At 35.3% G+C, this 22,149-nt stretch overlaps 2 protein-coding genes across 6 annotated transcripts in view; one reads left to right on the top strand and one right to left on the bottom strand.

Annotated features, from left to right (window-relative positions):
* The window catches only part of LOC125663265 (cellular tumor antigen p53-like), a 52,560-nt gene extending 36,774 nt beyond the window's left edge, over positions 1–15,786 (bottom strand). The window contains exon 1 of one of the 5 annotated variants that reach the window (XM_056152956.1): positions 15,691–15,786. The gene's annotated coding sequence lies outside the window, so the exon portion shown is untranslated. Of the gene's footprint in view, positions 1–8,311; positions 8,555–8,901; positions 9,121–15,690 lie in introns of those variants that run through there. The other 4 variants (XM_056152957.1, XM_056152958.1, XM_048895567.2 and 1 more) reach the window with 4 other exon arrangements.
* Positions 1–22,149, top strand: part of LOC125663336 (WD repeat-containing protein WRAP73-like) — a 47,161-nt gene that overhangs the window by 18,387 nt on the left and 6,625 nt on the right. The window lies entirely within an intron of this gene.

Genomic DNA, 22,149 nt, shown 5'->3' with positions numbered 1-22,149 from the left:
ACTTTGTTTCTTGGTAAGGTCAAGGCAATTCCAGGGGACTACAGAATAACTTTGAGAGATCAAGAGTTAGAGTTTTTAAGAGCTGGAAATCAGCCATTTCCAACCGATCAATGAACAGATTGTTTAGTGTTGCTTAATCTTGAGGTAGAAGTATTAAAGTAAGTAAGCTATACTTGCTGTGAAAAAAATCAGTTGCGTTTCATATTTTATGATAGCTTAAATTAAGACCTCTTTTCATAATTTAATGTAAATTCTCATCTTACTGTCGCATCTGAAAATGGTAGTCTCAGAAGTAACATCCATGTTTCATACCTTATTCTATGCTGAAATTAATCATCTCAATTGCCGAATACGGGACTTTCGAGATACGGATCCACTCTGACTTTTATCGCATGTTAATTGTAATTTTTAGGGCATATCACTTCTGGATTACAATAACAACTAAGTAATCAAGCATGGAATTCTTTAATTGCTATCAAATTCCTGCATTTAAATGCTATCTTTGAAAGTAAGGAATCACTACAACCATTTTATAGGAAAATGCATTTGATTAAATTATGTGAGTTGGCGAGGGAAATAAATCTAGGGAATATCTTGAGGATATTGGTAAAACTTCACGCCTTGCATCCAAGGATACGCGTCTAAATGCACCTTTTCCCTTCCATCTAATTTACACCCAGGTACTAAGCACCAATAATGGCTTGGATCTTCATCGTAGGACTGCACATAGCTCTTTACTGACCCGTCTGCTAGGGAAACACCATTCGTATCAATGTCAACTTTTCCCTACAATTGGTTATTATCACGTGACTGTGGTGTATAAACATCAGATTTAATCGGTCGTTCCGGCACATCCCGAAAGTTCCGTATTAACACCTACAGTACCATGAACAGGTGGGCTATCTTCAGTAAAGTGCCACGTGTCTAGACTTCAAATCAACATACACACTGCCCATGCAAGCCATTTAATTTTTTTAAAGATGGGTCCACATAGAATTAATTGCGCTTTTGATTGACAACTTACAAATCATAACAGATACTTTTGAGTTTTCAAGATGAACTATAATGATATATATAGGTATAACAGGACCCAGATTTTATTTAAAGAGATCTACTTTAATAAATCGAAAGTTCGAGAGATGAGGAATAAATCTACGTAGTTTGATAGAGAGATAGAATTGGGACTGAGACTTCAAGAGATCAGTTTTAGTTTAAGCCACTGAGAGCCCAACACCTGTATTTTCTTCAGTGTTATAATATGCATATTAGCAAGTCACCTGCGTACATAAGGGTTAAATTAACATGCATCAGTTATGCATTACATGATATTTGTGTGATGTATCATATTATCAGATTGAATTTCATGGCTTCTATTCAAGATCAGTGAATTGTGTTATCTTGAATTCAGGACCAATCATCACTCATCTTGTCAATTTTCAGAAAAATAGAAAAAGGTCATTTATTTCATTTTTTTTTTAACGCAGGTACAATGTCTGTTTAATTTAAAAGCAGATAGGATTGGATGTCTGTCAGAATTAAATGTTCAATGCAGAACTGTAGTTGTTCAGTCCAGAAAATTTGTGATGGACAACTGGAGACACTGTCAAAAAAAACTTTAGTTGTGGGTCATCTTGGGTGACATATTGTAATATGTTTTGTCTGCATGTTGATGTGCCAACATCACACATATTAACATATAAAAAATTCCCATATCACATTTTGTCATGAAAATAGATATTTGTCTTTTCAAAGAAAATACCAATTTAACACAGCATCAAAAAGTTTTATTTTCCAACAACAAACTGGAAAAAAGGTTTGAAAGATATACTTAGTTATTTTATTAATAATTAAATAAATAGGGCAAAGGGGACAAAAATTGTGAATTTCATAGCCACTGGGTCAGGGCTATGATATAGGGACCATGTGACTTGCATAGTGAAAATGCTTAACTTCCTCCTCCACTCTACCAATGCACAGCAGGGAGACATCTACCAAAGTTGTGAAATTCCTATCCCTAAGTCTGGGGCTCTGTTGGTTGGGCAGTGCTGAGACAAGATATATTTAAAATATACTGAAAAATGTTTCTTGAAAAGAAATTTTCAACACATTATTCACAGAAAACTTAAAATCTCTTATAATTCATCTAATAGTACAAAGTTATATAAGTATGATGACCACTAACAAAATTCTGTAATTGTGACCCTGGGTAATAGGCATTCTGTAATGGTGGCCCTGAGTCCGGAGTACTCTGTAATGGTGGCCCTGAGTCTGAGGTATTCTGTAATGGTGGCACCTGAGTCTGAGGTATTCTGTAATGGTGGCACCTGAGTCTGGGGTATTCTGTAATGGTGGCACCTGAGTCTGGGATAGTCTGTAATGGTGGCACCTGAGTCTGAGGTATTCTGTAATGGTGGCACCTGAGTCTGAGGTATTCTGTAATGGTGGGCCCTGAGTCTGAGGTATTCTGTAATGGTGGCACCTGAGTCTGGGGTATTCTGTAATGGTGGCCCTGAGTCTGGGGTATTCTGTAATGGTGGCACATGAGTCTGGGGTATTCTGTAATGGTGGCACCTGAGTCTGGGATATTCTGTAATGGTGGCACCTGAGTCTGGGGTATTCTGTAATGATGGCACCTGAGTCTGGGGTATTCTGTAATGGTGGCACCTGAGTCTGGGATATTTTTAAATTGTTGCCCTGAGTAATGGGTATTCTATAATGGTGACCCCTGAGTCTGGGGTATTCTGTAACGGTGGCCCGAGTCTGGGGTATTCTGTAACGGTGGCTCCTGAGTCTGAGGTATTCTGTAATGGTGGCCCCTGAGTCTGGGGTATTCTGTAATGGTGGCACCTGAGTCTGGGGTATTCTGTAATGGTGGCACCTGAGTCTGAGGTATTCTGTAATGGTGGCACCTGAGTCTGAGGTATTCTGTAATGGTGGCACATGAGTCTGGGGTATTCTGTAATGGTGGCACCTGAGTCTGGGATATTCTGTAATGGTGGCACCTGAGTCTGGGGTATTCTGTAATGATGGCACCTGAGTCTGGGGTATTCTGTAATGGTGGCACCTGAGTCTGGGATATTTTTTAATTGTGGCCCTGAGTAATGGGTATTCCATAATGGTGACCCCTGAGTCTGGGGTATTCTGTAACGGTGGCCCGAGTCTGGGGTATTCTGTAACGGTGGCTCCTGAGTCTGAGGTATTCTGTAATGGTGGCCCCTGAGTCTGGGGTATTCTGTAATGGTGGCACCTGAGTCTGGGGTATTCTGTAATGGTGGCACCTGAGTCTGAGGTATTCTGTAATGATGGCTCCTGGGTCTGGGATATTCTGTAATGATGGCTTCTGAGCCAGGTGAATGCATTATTTGAAGTTTCTGTGGACTTCTAAACATGATGGGAACACTCCTAAGCATGGGAACTATGATTAGTACATGTATAGACATCTTTACCAGCTTGTGAAATCATATGGCTCCTGGTAGATAATGGATTATGCTGCTATGAGGGGGAGGATCATACTTGTATCATATAGTGAAAGTATATTATTTCTTTTGAAAAAATTTCCCAACCTCTAGACATAGAAAAATCAAAATCAGTGCATAGTAATAATGATTATGGAACCCTACAAAATTTTAAGTGTATGACCCCATGGTCAGAGGGTTCTGGTAATATGGTGGAGCTAATTCATCATCTTTACTCATGGACATTGAATACATATGAGTGTGTAGTGGTCAGCTGGGTTTGATCGCTGGTGGTGAAATGATTCAGTTGATAGAACACCTGATAAGAGATTCAGGGGGCCCGTGTTCAAATCCTGGTCTGGTCCACTGCATTTTTTCCCTTCCTATTACATTTGGTGCCGTTGACCACCCCTGGACTTGCAGTTGAAAGTCCTGACAGGGGTAAAAAAAAAAACTGGGTTGTGTCTTTGAGGGTTAAGACAATTTAAGGAGGGAGGAATGTAGTGGTTAGCCAGGTTCAATCACCGATGGCCAGAAGACTTAGTTGGTAGATCACCTGGCGAGAGATTCAGGCGGCCATGGTTCAAATCCCGGTCTGGTTGTTGCATTTTCCCCCTTCCTGTTACAAGTGCATATAGTAAAAATGAGTAGGGAGGCCTCTACCAAAAGTGTGAAATTCATGATCCCTTGGTCAGAGGTTCTTGACATATGACTGTGAAAAGCAAGGACATCTTTATGCAATATTTGAAATTCATGATAAAGACTTTGTGTTGATGAGCATTAAAGCTAAAAAGAGAGTTTATTGACAGCTTGCCCATGTAAATGCAAAGCTGTACTAATGAATAACCATATACATGTACATGTATATTGCAGAAATTAAGGCAATTCAGATATCCAGATGCTTTGATTATCCAGATAATTTGACTGGGAACCTAAGCATCTGGATAAATGAGGTTTCATTGTACTTAAGCATCTGGATAAATGAGGTTTCATTGTACTTAAGCATCTGGATAAATGAGGTTTCATTGTACTTAAAGCAATATTACCTGTCATTTTGGTGTCAAAAGTTTTGTTGTAAAATTATGATATACTCTTTTAGTGATGGAGAAAAATAAGGTATATGAAATTTGTTATTGATATTTGTGTTAAAAAATCCATTCAGAGGCTCTCAATGAAGCAAAATTACATTATTGTCTTCCCGTTCAAAATATGATTTCTATGTAATGCTATATTCGATAGTACTGAAATCTTTATTTTGATAAAATCTTAAACTTAGTTTAAATTTTATCAATGATTATGGTTAACGTTACGACAAAACTATCATAATAGCGCATTTTTACAACAAATAAAAAATTTTTTTTTTTAGATTTATAGAGCTAATATCAATTGCTTTTAAATATTTAAGTCAAGTGCTGTAAATTGTGCCAAGGCAGGTGTGAGGGCTGAAATATGAGTGTGAGGACAGAGATATGAGTGTGAGGGCTGAAATATGAGTGTGAGGGCTGAAATATGAAACATGAATGTGAGGGCTGAAATATGAGTGTGAGGGCTGAAATATGAGTGTGAGGGCTGAAATATGAAACATGAATGTGAGGGCTGAAATATGAGTGTGAGGGCAGAAATATGAGTGTGAGGGCTGAAATATGAAACATGAATGTGAGGGCTGAAATATGAGTGTGAGGGCAGAAATATGAGTGTGAGGGCTGAAATATGAAACATGAATGTGAGAGCTGAAATATGAGTGTGAGGGCAGAAATATGAGTGTGAGGGCTGAAATATGAAACATGAATGTGAGGGCTGAAATATGAGTGTGAGGGCAGAAATATGAGTGTGAGGGCTGAAATATGAAACATGAGTGTGAGGACAGAGATATGAGTGTGAGGGCTGAAATATGAGTGTGAGGGCTGAAATATGAAACATGAATGTGAGGGCTGAAATATGAGTGTGAGGGCTGAAATATGAGTGTGAGGGCTGAAATATGAAACATGAATGTGAGGGCTGAAATATGAGTGTGAGGGCAGAAATATGAGTGTGAGGGCTGAAATATGAAACATGAATGTGAGGGCTGAAATATGAGTGTGAGGGCAGAAATATGAGTGTGAGGGCTGAAATATGAAACATGAATGTGAGGGCTGAAATATGAGTGTGAGGGCAGAAATATGAGTGTGAGGGCTGAAATATGAAACATGAATGTGAGGGCTGAAATATGAGTGTGAGGGCAGAAATATGAGTGTGAGGGCTGAAATATGAAACATGAATGTGAGGGCTGAAATATGAGTGTGAGGGCAGAAATATGAGTGTGAGGGCTGAAATATGAAACATGAATGTGAGGGCTGAAATATGAGTGTGAGGGCAGAAATATGAGTGTGAGGGCTGAAATATGAAACATGAATGTGAGGGCTGAAATATGAGTGTGAGGGCAGAAATATGAGTGTGAGGGCTGAAATATGAAACATGAATGTGAGGGCTGAAATATGAGTGTGAGGGCAGAAATATGAGTGTGAGGGCTGAAATATGAGTGTGCATGAGGGCAGAAATATGAGTGTGCATGAGGGCTGAAATATGTGTGTGAGGGCTGAAATATGAGGGACGCTCAAAAGTGGGTAGACACGCTGCATAACCAGCATCTTTGTGGAAAATTTTCTAAAGCTACCAACATGATATTAATCAAGTTTTACTCTCTAAATCCCTGAGGTTTGGTAACATTGAACAAAGTTAATTCTATGACTCTGTATTAAGCATGGTTTGCTTTATATCATTAGATAACACATTACGTTTGGAGCTACGTCTAACACACAGTTAGTGTTGCTATAAAGTCTCCCTGCCACATGGATTAAATATTGTCACTTTTGATCTTGTTTCATACTTTTAAGTCGTCTTTACTACAACTGTAACTAACAGTCAGAAGAATTTGAAATCCGGAGGTACCGAGTAAGGAGAACATATTTGATATTTCAAATTTCTTGATATGTAACTCGAGTACAGTGGATTCTTTCAGAAATTGTTTGAGCAGCAACAGACAAATATATATTTACATTTGCAATGTTTTTACTTGTAATATTTTTATAAATTGTGATGATTATAGGCATTAATTGCAATGCCGTTGTAAACAATATGCATATGATTGCAGATCTTCATGAAGTCGATGTAAAGTGTTGCAGTTCACATACCCTCATGTATTGTCAAAAATGAAATCTATTTCTTAAATAAATCTTCTCTAGCCAGCATCATCTGATATAGTCATGCAGATGGAATTCAAAATATCAACAGTGAATGCTGGTACATGTACATTGTACATGTATCAATTAATGTACAAACCACATTTAAAGCAAAGAATTTTCAAGGAAAAGATATCATAGTAACGAAGTCACATTTTATGTAATAATTTGACTTAATTAGTCACATAATTGTAATTATGAAATATCTGCTGCAGAAAAATAAGTCACATTTTCATGCCATACTCAGAAAATAGCATCACCAGAAGATTGACTATGATTAAGACTTCTGATATAAACACTTTATTTGTGATATTGATTATTAAATCATTTAGTAGAAATTAAGCCTTGTGCTTTATTAATTTTGGGAAAGGCCTGTTTCTGCTAAATATGGCAGTAATCTGACATCAGATATATAATAATATTTTAACAACCTTCATATATGTAAAATATAAAGTGAAAATGCTGGTCTAACTTACAAAATAGCCTTTACTCTTGTATGCATGTGAGAAAATATGTTCACATAATGCAGTATGTTATGTTGGTGACCATTAAAGTCTTAAGTCGGTGACGGATCCGGGGGGAAGGGGGGGGGTGTTCTGGGGGTTGAAACACACACACACTTCATCACAAATTTTGCTAAAAAAGCTAAAAAAAAAAAAAAAAAAAAATAACGCTTTCGGGGGAAGGGGGGCTTTGAAATCAAAATTAATGGTAGAACACCCCCTTTCAAAAATTCCTGGATCCACCCCTGTAAGTCATAAGGATTTGCTTGTTTACATGGGTCTTGCCATTATTTGATCACACAAGAGTGTTAATTGGTCATTAATATATGAAATGCTGCAATTAAATAAAATGTATCTGAAGGATTTCAAGTTTTTGGCAATTTTTTCCATTGAATTTTCGAGTAAAAATTTGTAAATGATGCAAAAATAAAGGTGGTTTTATAGGAAAATTTTGTGTTAAATATGGGTTTTCAGCTATATTAAAGCAAATTCTATAATTGATATTGGGTATTCTCTATCCTTGTTTCTCTCTAATGACACAAGACACTACTTGCATTCAGCTTGAGACAAAAATCTTATTTCAAACTATAATTTTTGCAATGTTAGCTCTTTTAGAATTTTAGTTTAATTATGCCCCCGTAGTATAGAAAATTTTTTTCTAGATCTGTGAGAGACAGTAGAAACTCAAGGTTATAACTAAACATGTATTCCGTTTATCAAAAAGGAGTGTGTCACCAAACTCTGATTAGCATCTTGTTCTTTTGGAGATAACCAAATCCTAATGTATTAAAGGTGTCACATTGACCTATTAATGTTTCATTATGGCACTTCGAATGTCCTTTCAAATATAGCGGTGAGGACGTAAAGGCAGATAATACTGCAAAAAGCATTAAAAATTAGTTGATAAGAAATAGATATGTATCACAGCTGATTATCATAAAAATAAATACATGTATGTATTTTTTTTTCTTGGATAGCTGACTTCATTCAATGATTGCACTATTTGCATGATGTCTATACAGATAAGAAATATTCCCAATGTGTTGATAAAAGTAGTTACAGTATTATACAATACTGCTCTTCAAACTTTGTAAGTTTTCACCTTTTTGTGATAAAAGAGGATGAAGAAACATACCTTAAATGATGATATTTTCACAGATTCACCTTGTAACGTTTTCAGCCATCATCGTGTGTTATATGCCACCGTCGGGCTCTTTCTGGTTATAAAGATCTGAGTTTTAACCCCTGGACCCAAACATTACTGATAACCCCATAACTTAGCGGGAAGCTGTCCTTTATCAGTGCAAGACGAGAAACATACAATGGGGATGTCACAACATAAGAAGGCTGTCGAGTTAGGATGGGATTGTCGTGGTCTGATCATACAGTTGATATAAGGGAAAGAATTATATAAATAAATATATATATATATATATATATATATATATATATATATATATATATATATGTATATATATATAGGCATTCTGCTTTCTGTTTAACACTTATTCTCTGTAGACTTTTGTTTTCTGATAAAATATATCTTATCAATGAATTGAATAAATTGTAGATATAATGTTATCCATCTTGTAGACCTCACATTCTCGATGTATGTTAGAGCGCTTAGATAAATACACAATTTTATTTCAAATCCTAAATAAACCCAAGGAATTCATTATCGAGTAATCTAATGAAAAACATCACTTGAGAAATAAGTTTACTTACTTTTATATATTTTTATATTGCTGACACACATGTAAAGACTCTTGATAAATCCACTCACAAATTCATGTGTGTTTACAGTGTTTGACACTTAACTTTTTCACCATAGTAGCTAGTCCAAAGGACTAGAAGATTCTGTAATTAACTAATCCTACTAGGTCAGTAGCTAGTCGTTCCGGCTGCCAGAAGCAGTCAACTGAGTCGCAAAGCAACAAGTGTGTGAGGGCAGTGTGGAATGGGGCTTTCCCCCATATGGTGGCGAGGGGCCTTCCCTGAAAATTTTCAAAATCTAGAAGCAAAATCCTGCATTTCTGTTGCAAAATGACCTTCTAATAAACTCATATTAGTCTCTAATTTTACCGATTTATTTATCAAACCACAATGTTTCAATGTAGATTGTATGTTTGAATTACAGTGCTACGAGCTATATTTTTCAAGGGCAGAATTGATGCAGTTGCGTTCAAGTTCATTCCATTAGGTTTTTAAATTTTCAGAAGTCCACTGGACTACTGGTAACTGATATTCAGATAGTCCAGCTAGGGCAAAATTTAGAAGCCTCGCGCTACCAGACTAGCATTAGTGTCAAACCCTGGTCAATAAGTCATTTTGCCATCTTAAGTACTCGAGTGAACTAAGGAATCTGATCTACAGTATGTCTCCTATCAATGTACACAGTATTGTTTAAATATGTGTATCGGTTATATACACAATATCATTTAAAAATACTAAATATACATCAATATATCTCATCTCATGCTATCAGTGTGCACGATGGTTAAATAGTCTGATACAGAAAATTATTTCAAAATGTTAAATATACTACAGTATACCCTGAATGAATTTGAATTCAGGAGACCAGCTGATTTTTTCAATATATCGGAAGTTCAAAATAAACAGAGTTGAACTTCTATTCATCCATTTTGGAAATTTTTTATCTTGATCTAATAAACCTATGGAAACCTGAACTAAATTCATTAGTCACAGACCTTTTATTTTTTTGATATACCTTAATAATTGAAAATAAACCAAGATCAATTTACATGTCTCTACAGGTACATTGAGCCAAAGCAGCAATTAGTATCGGAATTGAAAATGTTGTGGTTCTTCTATAAATAGGGCATGATTTTCTGCAACCATGTTGAAATCTAGATCCGAGAGCAATTGATGAACAGCAAAAACCCCTCTAGAATTTAATTGTTATTATAAAAAACATGCAATGAATATGTCTTACATGTAGGTATAGAACTGTTCTCAGGACACCTATCTTCTTGCATGGTTATGAATTCACCGGCCATGATGACGACGGATGTAAAAGACCTCATTATAACCATTATGAACTCATCAGAGGGCTGTTGATTTACTTTAAGCTATATTTCAATATAAGCAATTTGAATCAAAATTGTAATGCAATGAAAAGAGAAAATTTTTGGGAATTCTATTTATTTCAAAATAAGTGATTTTTCAAAATACAGTTAAACTTTGGTATCTTGAACACTGATACCTTGAATACCATGGATACGTCAAAGTGATTCGGAAGCACCAACCACTTGTTCTTGTAGTATTTTTACCATCAATATCTCGAATTCTCAGATATCTCAAAGTTTTTTCTCGGTCCCATCGAGTTCAAAATAACGAAGTTTGACTGTAACTGATATCAATATAAGTAAAGTAAACTTACTATCTCTATGTATTTCATGCTATCAGTGTACACAATATCATTGCAAAATGTTAAATGTGTGTCTAAGTGTTGTATAATTAAGTGCTAAACCTCATTAAAGTATTAAATTATATAGTTGTCTAGTCATTACAGGATGTTGAGTTATATAGTCTAGTCATTACAGAATGTTGAGTTATATAGTTGTCTAGTCATTACAGGATGTTGAGTTATATAGTTTTCTGGTCATTACAGGATGTTGAGTTATATAGTCTAGTCATTACAGAATGTTGAGTTATATAGTTGTCTAGTCATTACAGGATGTTGAGTTATATAGTTGTCTAGTTATTACAGGATGTTGAGTTATATAGTTGTCTAGTCATTACAGGATGTTGAGTTATATAGTTGTCTAGTCATTACAGGATGTTGAGTTATATAGTTGTCTCTAATCATTACAGGATGTTGTGTTATATAGTTGTCTAGTCATTACAGGATGTTGAGTTATATAGTTGTCTAGTCATTACAGGATGTTGTGTTATATAGTTGTCTAGTCATTACAGGATGTTGAGTTATATAGTTGTCTCTAATCATTACAGGATGTTGAGTTATATAGTTGTCTAGTCATTACAGGATGTTGAGTTATATAGTTGTCTAGTTATTACAGGATGTTGAGTTATATAGTTGTCTAGTCATTACAGGATGTTGAGTTATATAGTTGTCTAGTCATTACAGGATGTTGAGTTATATAGTTGTCTCTAATCATTACAGGATGTTGAGTTATATAGTTGTCTAGTCATTACAGGATGTTGAGTTATATAGTCTAGTCATTACAGGATGTTGAGTTATATAGTTGTCTAGTTATTACAGGATGTTGAGTTATATAGTTGTCTAGTCATTACAGGATGTTGAGTTATATAGTTGTCTAGTCATTACAGGATGTTGAGTTATATAATTGTCTCTAATCATTACAGGATGTTGAGTTATATAGTTGTCTCTAGTCATTACAGAATGTTGAGTTATATAGTTGTCTCTAATCATTACAGGATGTTGAGTTATATAGTTGTCTCTAGTCATTACAGGATGTTGTGTTATATAGTTGTCTCTAATCATTACAGAATGTTGAGTTATATAGTTGTCTCTAGTCATTACAGGATGTTGAGTTATATAATTGTCTCTAATCATTACAGGATGTTGAGTTATATAGTTGTCTAGTCATTACAGAATGTTGAGTTATATAGTTGTCTAGTCATTACAGGATGTTGAGTTATATAATTGTCTCTAATCATTACAGGATGTTGAGTTATATAGTTGTCTAGTCATTACAGGATGTTGAGTTATATAGTTGTCTAGTCATTACAGGATGTTGAGTTATATAGTTGTCTAGTCATTACAGAATGTTGAGTTATATAGTTGTCTAGTCATTACAGGATGTTGAGTTATATAGTTGTCTCTAGTCATTACAGGATGTTGAGTTATATAGTTGTCTCTAGTCATTACAGAATGTTGAGTTATATAGTTGTCTCTAATCATAACAGGATGTTGAGTTATATAGTTGTCTCTAGTCATTACAGGATGTTGTGTTATATAGTTGTCTCTAATCATTACAGAATGTTGAGTTATATAGTTGTCTCTAGTCATTACAGGATGTTGAGTTATATAATTGTCTCTAATCATTACAGGATGTTGAGTTATATAGTTGTCTAGTCATTACAGAATGTTGAGTTATATAGTTGTCTAGTCATTACAGGATGTTGAGTTATATAATTGTCTCTAATCATTACAGGATGTTGAGTTATATAGTTGTCTAGTCATTACAGGATGTTGAGTTATATAGTTGTCTAGTCATTACAGAATGTTGAGTTATATAGTTGTCTAGTCATTACAGGATGTTGAGTTATATAGTTGTCTCTAGTCATTACAGGATGTTGAGTTATATAGTTGTCTAGTCATTACAGAATGTTGAGTTGTATAGTTGTCTAGTCATTACAGAATGTTGGATGTTACAGGGAGCCATTAAGTAAAAGTGTGTGGTAAAGGTCGGGAGGAGGGATGTAAAGTATGTGTTGTTAACTTATTGGTGCCTGTATGATGTGATTTGGAAGATACCAATGAGATATTGTACCTTTATTATAAAGTGGCTAAAGACTGATAGAGTCAATTTGATTGACAACTCTCTCCCTTCTCCCTGTTATACTAGTGGTATTCTCCAACAAGTACAGTTGCTTTCAACTATTCTTTGGTCCTCTTTATGATCTAGATTTTATTTTAAATGATTAGAAAAGTGCATTAAAATTCTAATATGATTTTAAAGTAGACCAAATTTAAAGTTGGTTAATGAATTCTTATGAAGATGTTATCATAACTGCGGGAGACAGCTGGCAATGGCTGGTTGTTGTTGGTGTATTTTATACATTGTGAATGTGTTCCCCTGCATCAAGATGATTACTCTGAATTGAGATATTAGTAATAAAATCCGTAAAATTCTAAATTTGTGCATTAACGTAATTTATCTCTCGGTGGATTCTTATTTGCATTTATTTTAAATTGAAAATATCAAATAGTCAAAATATGAAACATTTCATGCACGATATAATTCTTTAAGGTACAATTAGTACCAAAGCCCCATATGATGATTTGAATAAACTTATTTAATGCGACCAGTTAGGTGTGTAATGTCTCAGAATACTGGATTAATTGATCTGACGGCCACAGGTTATAAGTAAGAAAAAATTTACTTCTCAACACCTGCAAAGGTTATAGATGATATATTGACAATGCAAGCAAGAATATCAAAATTATACGCAGCAAGTACTAAGCTATATCTGGGTTTTGTGAAGGCATATTAAAACACCATGATTGACATCACCACAAGAAAATATTTTTTTATTAGTAGAAAATGATGTATCTTGAAAATAAATGCTTTTGTATTTATTTGAAAACTTGCAGCTGATTGTCCCTGAAAATTTTAAAGACTATTGTTACTCAATCCTGGCCCAGGAGGGAGGGAAGGGGACACCATTTTAATGCACTTGAAACATATTTTTTCAATCAGTATCTTTTACCTTGTTATATTGAAAGAAGATAATCAGGGTGGGGTATCCACAACGATAATAGATAGTACCCTTATAACTCTCACCCGAGGACTGTACCACAGATATTGATACCCTTATAACTCTCACCCGAGGACTGTACCACAGATATTGATACCCTTACTCTCACCCGAAGACTGTACCACAGATATCGGTACCCTTACTCTCACCCGAGGACTGTACCACAGATATCAGTACCCATACTCTCACCTGAGGACCGTACCACAGATATCGATACCCTTACTCTCACCTGAGGACCGTACCACAGATATCAGTACCATTACTCTCACCCAAGGACCGTACCACAGATATCAATACCCTTACTCTCACCCAAGGACTATACCACAGATATCGATACCCTTACTCTCACCTGAGGACAGTACCATAGATATTGGTACCCTTACTCTCATCCAAGGACCATACCACAGATATCAGTACCATTACTCTCACCCAAGGACCGTATCACAGATATTGGTACCATTACTCTCACCCAAGGACCGTACCACAGATATCGGTACCCTTACTCTCACCCAAGGACTATACCACAGATATCGGTACCATTACTCTCACCCAAGGACCGTACCACAGATATCGGTACCCTTACTCTCACCCAAGGACCGTACCACAGATATCGGTACCCTTATTCTCACCTGAGGACCGTACCACAGATATCGGTACCCTTACTCTTACCCGAGAACTGTACTACAGATATTACCCTTATAACTCTCACCTGAGGACCGTACTACAGATATCGGTACCCTTACTCTCACCCAAGGACCGTACCACATATATCGGTACCCTTACTCTCACCCAAGGACCGTACCACAGATATCGGTACCCTTACTCTCACCTGAGGACCGTACCACAGATATCGGTACCCTTACTCTCACCTGAGGACCGTACCACTGATATCATCCATTTCTAGATAATACATAGTACCGTTATAACTCACCTGAGGACCGTACCACAGATATCGTCCATTTCCAAGAAACAATTAACCCGGACATGGTTCACACTTGCATACAAGACACATCAATGTTAAAGCACACAAGGAAATGATTTCAATTCAACCGATCTATACGAGGATGCTTTCATTTCACCTACTGTAGTCATATTTCTCCAGAGAATATCCTTATATATTCCTTCCTATGGGGACCCAGGTTAGAAGCCAGGGGGGCTTGTCATAAGAGAAGACTAAATAGGGTGATCTCTCCCTGCTCAAAGACCGTAAGTGCCAAGCATAGGCCTAAATTTGCAGCCCTTCACTGACAATGGTGACGTCTCCATATGATTAAAAAATTCTTGGGAGGAATGTTAAACAATATACAACCAACCAACCTTATATATTCCTATGAAAGTTTCAGCCCCCACCCCCACCCCCACCCCCCCTTCATTGCCTCATTCTAAGCTCATGGGCTGATATTTAAACAAACTTGGATTTATGGTATACATGTATGATGATGCTTCTGCCTAAGTTTTGTAATTCTAGATCCAGTTGTTAAAATAAATTGTTTTAATGAAGTGCACCTCAATATTACTACTTCCTGATTATCTCCCCCTTTAAAAATGGACATTGCCCTTTCACTCAAAGATACTTTGTACCATATTGGTTGAAATAGTGGGTTTTGAGAAGATTTTGAAAATGTAACATCAATTTTCATTATTCTCAATTATCTCCCCTTTGAAGAGAGTTTGAACAAATTTGAATTCTGTTTACCCAAGAATGCTTTGTGCGAAGTTTGGTTGAAATTGGTCCAGCAGTTTCTAATTAGAAGTTAATGATGTGAAAAGTTAACAACAATGACAAAACGACAGATGATGGACAAATTTTGATCAGAGAAGCTCACCTGGACTGAGGTGAGCTAAAAACAAAACAAAAAAGAGCTTCTGTACATACCTATTAGTACTGAATACTGTAGAAGCAATTTACAGGTTAAAAGATGAAATTTAACTACAGGAATTCAAATGCTTTGATACTGAACCCTTTAATGATATATTTCATTAGCATTAGACCCCCTAAAGTTCTCATTTGAATTGCAAAATACTTACAAAAATCATGAAATTCTGAAATGAAATAAAATATGGGTGTAACAGTCACGTTTTATCTCATGATGTTTTCTTTTCATTTCCAGGAAATAATCTTTTAATGTTTATCAATGAACTACTTCACATGTATATATACTCCTTGAGTATAACCTATTAAGTGACACGCTAGTAGTACCGTTATCTATGTTTATATACCTGGTACAACAGTATTTAGTCTTTTACTATCTTGAGTTTACTGATTAAAAACAAGCACCATGCAAGGTCAAAGACAAATGGTACATCAGGCCTAAGTATAGAATAGTCCAACAAAACAAAATAAAAAATGGGTGACATATGACATTTACATCATCTATTTTCCTCATTTAGTGTATTGATTATTACAAATAAAATAGTAACAAAGTTATTAGTTACCTTACTTATGATGCAATAACACTGGCAAATATCGCACCTGTGCGGGGACGTGGATGGTGAGTGCTAGCTGTTCGATATCACAACGGTCAACTAACCAAACATATTCAAATAAAGCAATCCTAGTAGCTGTCTAAGAACTATTGCATCATGGTCACTCTGATGAATAATGAAAGTTCTTGAAAAAGAGGAGATGTGTTAAACAGCCTTTTGGAACGTACTCTATATCTTTTAACTTTTCTTTCATTGCATTTTGTAACTTCCATAACACTGAACCAAAAGAATGAAAATTATAAAATTTTCTGTTTTTCAGTACATGGGTACTGTGAGAACAAATTGTTGAAAACACCATGCACTCCCAAATACATTGTTCACACAGATGATGGATTTTTATCAGAAGACAAATATTGAATTGTTAAAAGACAGAAAATGTCAAGTGTATGAGATATCAACGAGGCCAGTTGTATCCGTTACCTAATAATTACTGCTTTACTGATTTGCTAAAGTTAATTATTGCATTTATCTGAAGTTAATTATTGGATTATTTTTAGTTAATCATTGTTTTATTTAAAGTTGATTATTGATATATTTAGATGAATACATGTAAATGCATCTTTCTTTGACATGATAGTGACATGCAAATCCAACAAAACTGCAATACACGTATATCTGAATATAACTTGTTTTGTGTAGTGACTTACAGTTTTACAAGTTATGAAAAGGTGATGGGATCTACAAATAGCATTAAGGTCAAGTGACTTCAGTGACCTTGACCTTGAACATAAAACTGGTATAACTTTAGATCTGGAATTGATAGAGACACGGGATCTTCAGAAATGATCAGAGGACACAAACTTAGTATCAAAGTCAAATGACCCCTGTGACTTTGACCTTGATGATTAAAAACTTGTATAACTTTAGAACTGGGACTTATAAGAGTCATGGAATCTTCAGAAATGATGAGAGGATGTTGGAACCTACAAACTAAAATGATGCCAGTTTTACTAGAGGAAACAAAGCGACTTTTCAAAATAATTAAAGTCTTTGTGATCTAGATTTTTTAAATAAAATCAAAATTGGCATAGCGTTTGGGCAAGGGAGAAATGTTGGAAAAATAGTAGTACTCAGAAAGAGTCCACTTTTATACAGCCAGTACTTCATTTGGAAGACTTTATAACTGGCAGATTATAATCATATCTAGTTATATGTGTGGTGGTAATCACCTGACAAGAGATTCAGAGGCCCCGGGTTTGAATTCTGATATGGTCCATCACATTTTCTCCCTTTCTGTTACATTTGGTGCCATAGACCAGCCCCTGGAACTGACAGGTGAAAATGCCTGCCAGGAATAAAGGTCTTGGGTTGATGTCTTCAAAGTTTGAAGACATTTAAGGAGGGAGGAATGTGGCAGTCAGATGCCATAGGTTGGACTGATGGTGGCCAGATAGCTGACAGTTGGTATAACACAGCTGACTAGAGATTCTGGGGCCCAAGTTTGAATCCCTGTCTAGTAAGATGCATTTTCTCCCTGCCTTTTACAATTACATGACTCGATCTATTGAAGAAAGAATTGAATTAGTGGTCCTTAAATTTTAGGTTTTTAATTTATCATTAAAATCACAGTAGGCTATGGCACACACACAAAATAGTAGTACTGCAACTTTATGCAAAAAATTGCCTGCATTATATGATAATTCAAAATTACTAACATGTAACCATAATGATAATTGTTTAATACTAAAATGTAAATTATAGTGTTTTATTGGTAGAATATAACTTTACAGGCAACTAATAATGTTTTATTAAGTTACACTATGAATTATTAATGTCTGAAGAACATAAGTTACCTTGGGATTTCAATATTGGTATATTAATTTGCTATTGGACACATATTTTCAATCTTATATGAATTCTTTCTGAAGCTTAAAGCAACATGACTAATGATTTTCAATTCCTCGGTTTATCATAAAAATGTACAAGATTAATACAACGTGACTTTCATGACATTGTAAGCTGAGCAGACCCATCCTGATTAGTAATCAGCAGACATTGGCTCATTTGGCTGTTCCATAATTTGTACACCATAAGCCACATGCTACAATCTCGGACAGACTCGTCTGCTGTTTATAGACAGTCTGAAGATTGCACCTATCCCACACCTAGAGAATAGACGTGCATGGACATCAATATTATACAACTTTGCCAGAATTTGTTGGTTCACACAAAACATGTTTTATTCTGTTTTCCTCACAATAATTCAGGGAAAAGTGCATATATTATTATATAGCTAATAAATAGTCTATTATAAAATCTGCGTAAAATCTAGAGAATGTTAGCGTTCAATATCCTGAGAATTTATTGAACGCTAACTTTGCATTGCGTAAATCGTGTGCGCCTGAAACATTCTGAGTATGAGCGTTCAATATTGAATACTTTGAAAGGAGGTATATTTGAACTGAAATATTTAAAATGTGGATGAATCATTTTTGAATACAGACAACATTCACCAATTTTAGATTGAAGACATAATTCTAAAACTCCTTGTAGGCGGCTATGATTAAAGCCCCATCACAACTTGCTCTGTTGAAATTTATCTTGATTCCCTCCTTCCAGGGGGAGACTTTGTTTTTGTACTTTCTGTCCATCTGTCTGTAACAAAATCTTTTGAACGCTTATCGAATAGACTTGAAACTTTGTACAATGCTTTATTTCCATTTGTCGATGTGCATGTTGTCGGGACAGGAGGATCCAATTATTTTTCTGAAAGTTATAGTGGATCTAAGAGGGGTGGAGGATGTTACAAAAAGCTTGTGAATGCCTCTTCTTCTATATGGCTTATCCAATAGACTTGAAACCTAATTTATACAACATTTCAATGTCATTTGCAGATGTGCATATTGTAGGGACAGGAGGATCCAGTTGTTATCCTTAAATTTATAATGGATTTGAGGGGTAGAGTTGACAAATAATTTGTGAACACTTCTCCTAAGCTGTAACGGCTTATCAGAGTTCATAATGTTGATGCTCCTGCTCATGCTTTTTACTCCTTATCACGCAGTCTATTAAGGGGAGGATATTTCATTTGAGCACTTCCTATTTGGGGAGCTGTGGAGACATTTGTTTTTCATAAAAACAATCTCTAAGTTAAGGATTCTTTTAAAACATAAGGATTTTGTTGAATGATTTATTCTTTAAAATTGAATTTGTTTCCAATGTATAGTTGTTGTTTTTTATATAAAGTTGAAAGGTCAGTGCTCCTATTGAGAAGTAAATTACATTGAAACAGCATATATTTATTGGTAAATGGTAATGACACATCATGACAATCTCTACATGTCCATCCACCTCTATATTTCTGTCCATCAACAATTTTGTGTGACTTGATATCTCCAGTGTTATTAACCTAGTAGGCCACATACTGTATATATAGCAGGTTTTTTCCGCAGGTATAAAATTTGGCGATTTGTTGGCGCAAAGGTATATGTTAATGATTTTAGTGAAATAAATTTTGGTGGGCAAGAAAGACTCAGTTCAGTTAAGGCTTCCCGAGAACAATACAGTGCTGTATATAAATGTACCTCAGTGCACTTCGCACCATATGACGTCACAATAAAAACGTACGTCACGACGTACAAGTTCTTACTGTAACAGTTGTATCGCGGGGAAAGTGTCATAACAGTATGTCGTTATTTACTACCGTTATCAAGTGATAAACTGTATGTACATGAAAAATTTTCTTGTCAAATGCTTATCATATAATCATATATTATTTCTTTTTCATATCAAATCACTCTGCATTTATCATATCTAGTTTGCACGAAGGTGATGTTCATTTTATGTTACCTTGAAATCGCCCCTACATATTCTCCTGATTCGGATTAGCACTGCGTTTAAATTTACATAATTATTGCGACCAGCTGCAGTAAATGTAAAACTGCAACGATGTACAGTGTATGGTGGTGCTTGATGTTTATATATTTATATTCTTATATTCATTGATATATCAGAAAAGTGTTGAGAGCAACTCTGAAACAAAAAGAAACCCCTTTCTGCCTCTGATAATTTCTTGCATACTCTCGAAAATTAAGAAATATATGCTGCATTAGATGCATTTTAAACTTCCTTCCTTCTATCGGAGAACTTGCTCCCAAAACTTTACAGTTAATGTAAAGGAGGCTCTGTATTTCAATATTAAAAGGGTCGGCCTGCATGTAACCGATATCGTTGCACTTTTGTAATTATCACAATAATTTTTGTTGGTTCTAAATATATAATGTCACATGATAGTCTCGTGATGTTAAACACATGCCTCGGTGAAAATATATGGAAGCGTACTGGGTATCGGTTTAAACGTCGTTTCATTCTCGGATATTTTCCATTAAATATTTTCCATATAAAACACGAAAGGCCATTTTATGCATCTGTTTTACTTTATTTTTGTATGGGATGCCTTAATTCAATTGAGGAGTCTCTCTTGCAAATACCAAAGTCACAGGTGCATATTTGGCAAGTGAAATTTTAGCAGAAAGCTATCTAACCGCTAAAATATCACCTCGCGGAAAAAATCCGCTACGATAATTCACATTCAGTTATTAATTCTGATGTTTTAGAAGACGATGACCAAAACAAGAACACCTATATATAAATTCTCAGGTTAGAAGGTAAAACTTCATGATGAATACCGACATAAATGCTATATATACAACTGTAGCTTGTCATTATTTTTCACGTGGCAGCTGACTTTCTATTCCATACTTATGAGTGGAAATGTTGAGGTCAGAAAGGGAAATGTCAAGGACACAAAAAGAAATTGAATTGAGGATGGTATGAATCATTTTAGCTTTAGAATTGTTCAACCTGCAGATTTGTTGCAAAGTAGGTGAAGGTAAAAGAAATGAACACATGTAGATTTGGGACAATTCGATCAAATTTCAAATTAGCAAATAACTAACCAGAGTTTATACCACGGCCTTGCATGACTGTGCTAGTTTTCTGGTTTTCATCTAATTAAATGACTTTCATATGTACTGGATGACAGATTTGTATTCAGTAACAGGTTAGTGTCAGTTCGAAATTGGAATGGATAATTTTTCTTTTTTCAATTTCTTGTGTTCATGCATATGTTAAACTAAAATCTATCCATCCCATGTACCGTTATGTTATTTTGTCGGTGTGTGTAATTGTGTGTGACTTATCTGCGCAATATTGATGAATGGATGACCTCATGTTATTTTGGTATTTTCGGGATACACAATCCCCTCTTATCAACCAGGATCCCCTAGTTTTTATTGTTGGGATTAACTTGTAAAATCCTGGATGATAATTGAAGTTTAATGCCACTACAAATGTTCTTTAAGTGAAGTATGAGATTCTGAGGACTTTGTTGAAGTACTTGGCAGATATAATGATTGATAAGTCACTGTGAGATGGCTTTGTCCCAGGATTAGTTTGGTCCCTCTATAGTGAAACTCCAAAATGTAATAACTGGGTAAAAAAGGATGATTATGCAATGTTACTGTGACTCTAGACATAGCTTCTCATTTATGAGGGATAACAGATCCGAACATAATATGAATATTGGAATTATTTGTGCCATGTGCCTTTAGTCCAATAGAAATTTATCATCTCATTGTCTATTTGAACAACAAATATAAATGTCATGCAGATGTTTTTTCTGTAAATTTAAAAGGAATAAAAAATGTAGGATTTTGTTTGTGTGACACTTGGTCATACATTTTAAGCCCAGCGGCTACCTTGCTAGAGAGCATCGGTTTCACCAAACAAAAGGTATCAAGACCTAGTTTTGGTAGAAAACATATCATTATGATTTAAACCTATAGAAATTAACTGAAGCAATCATTTCAGAGTGTCCCCATGTTTAGACAAATTTCTAAGGAAACGGTCTGTGTGTTTATACTTATTGCCATTGAAATTCAAGATTTTAAATCAGATTGGAGATATTATAACAGTTAAAATGATATCATTGAACATACAATCAGTTACCATGACAAATGCCAAACAAAACACAAAGGAGGATCGAGTTGGGACAGGAAT

The sequence above is a fragment of the Ostrea edulis genome, chromosome 1, assembly GCF_947568905.1.
Source record: "Ostrea edulis chromosome 1, xbOstEdul1.1, whole genome shotgun sequence".
Taxonomy (NCBI): Eukaryota; Metazoa; Mollusca; class Bivalvia; order Ostreida; family Ostreidae; genus Ostrea; species Ostrea edulis.
This window is presented reverse-complemented; position numbering and strand designations above follow the sequence as displayed.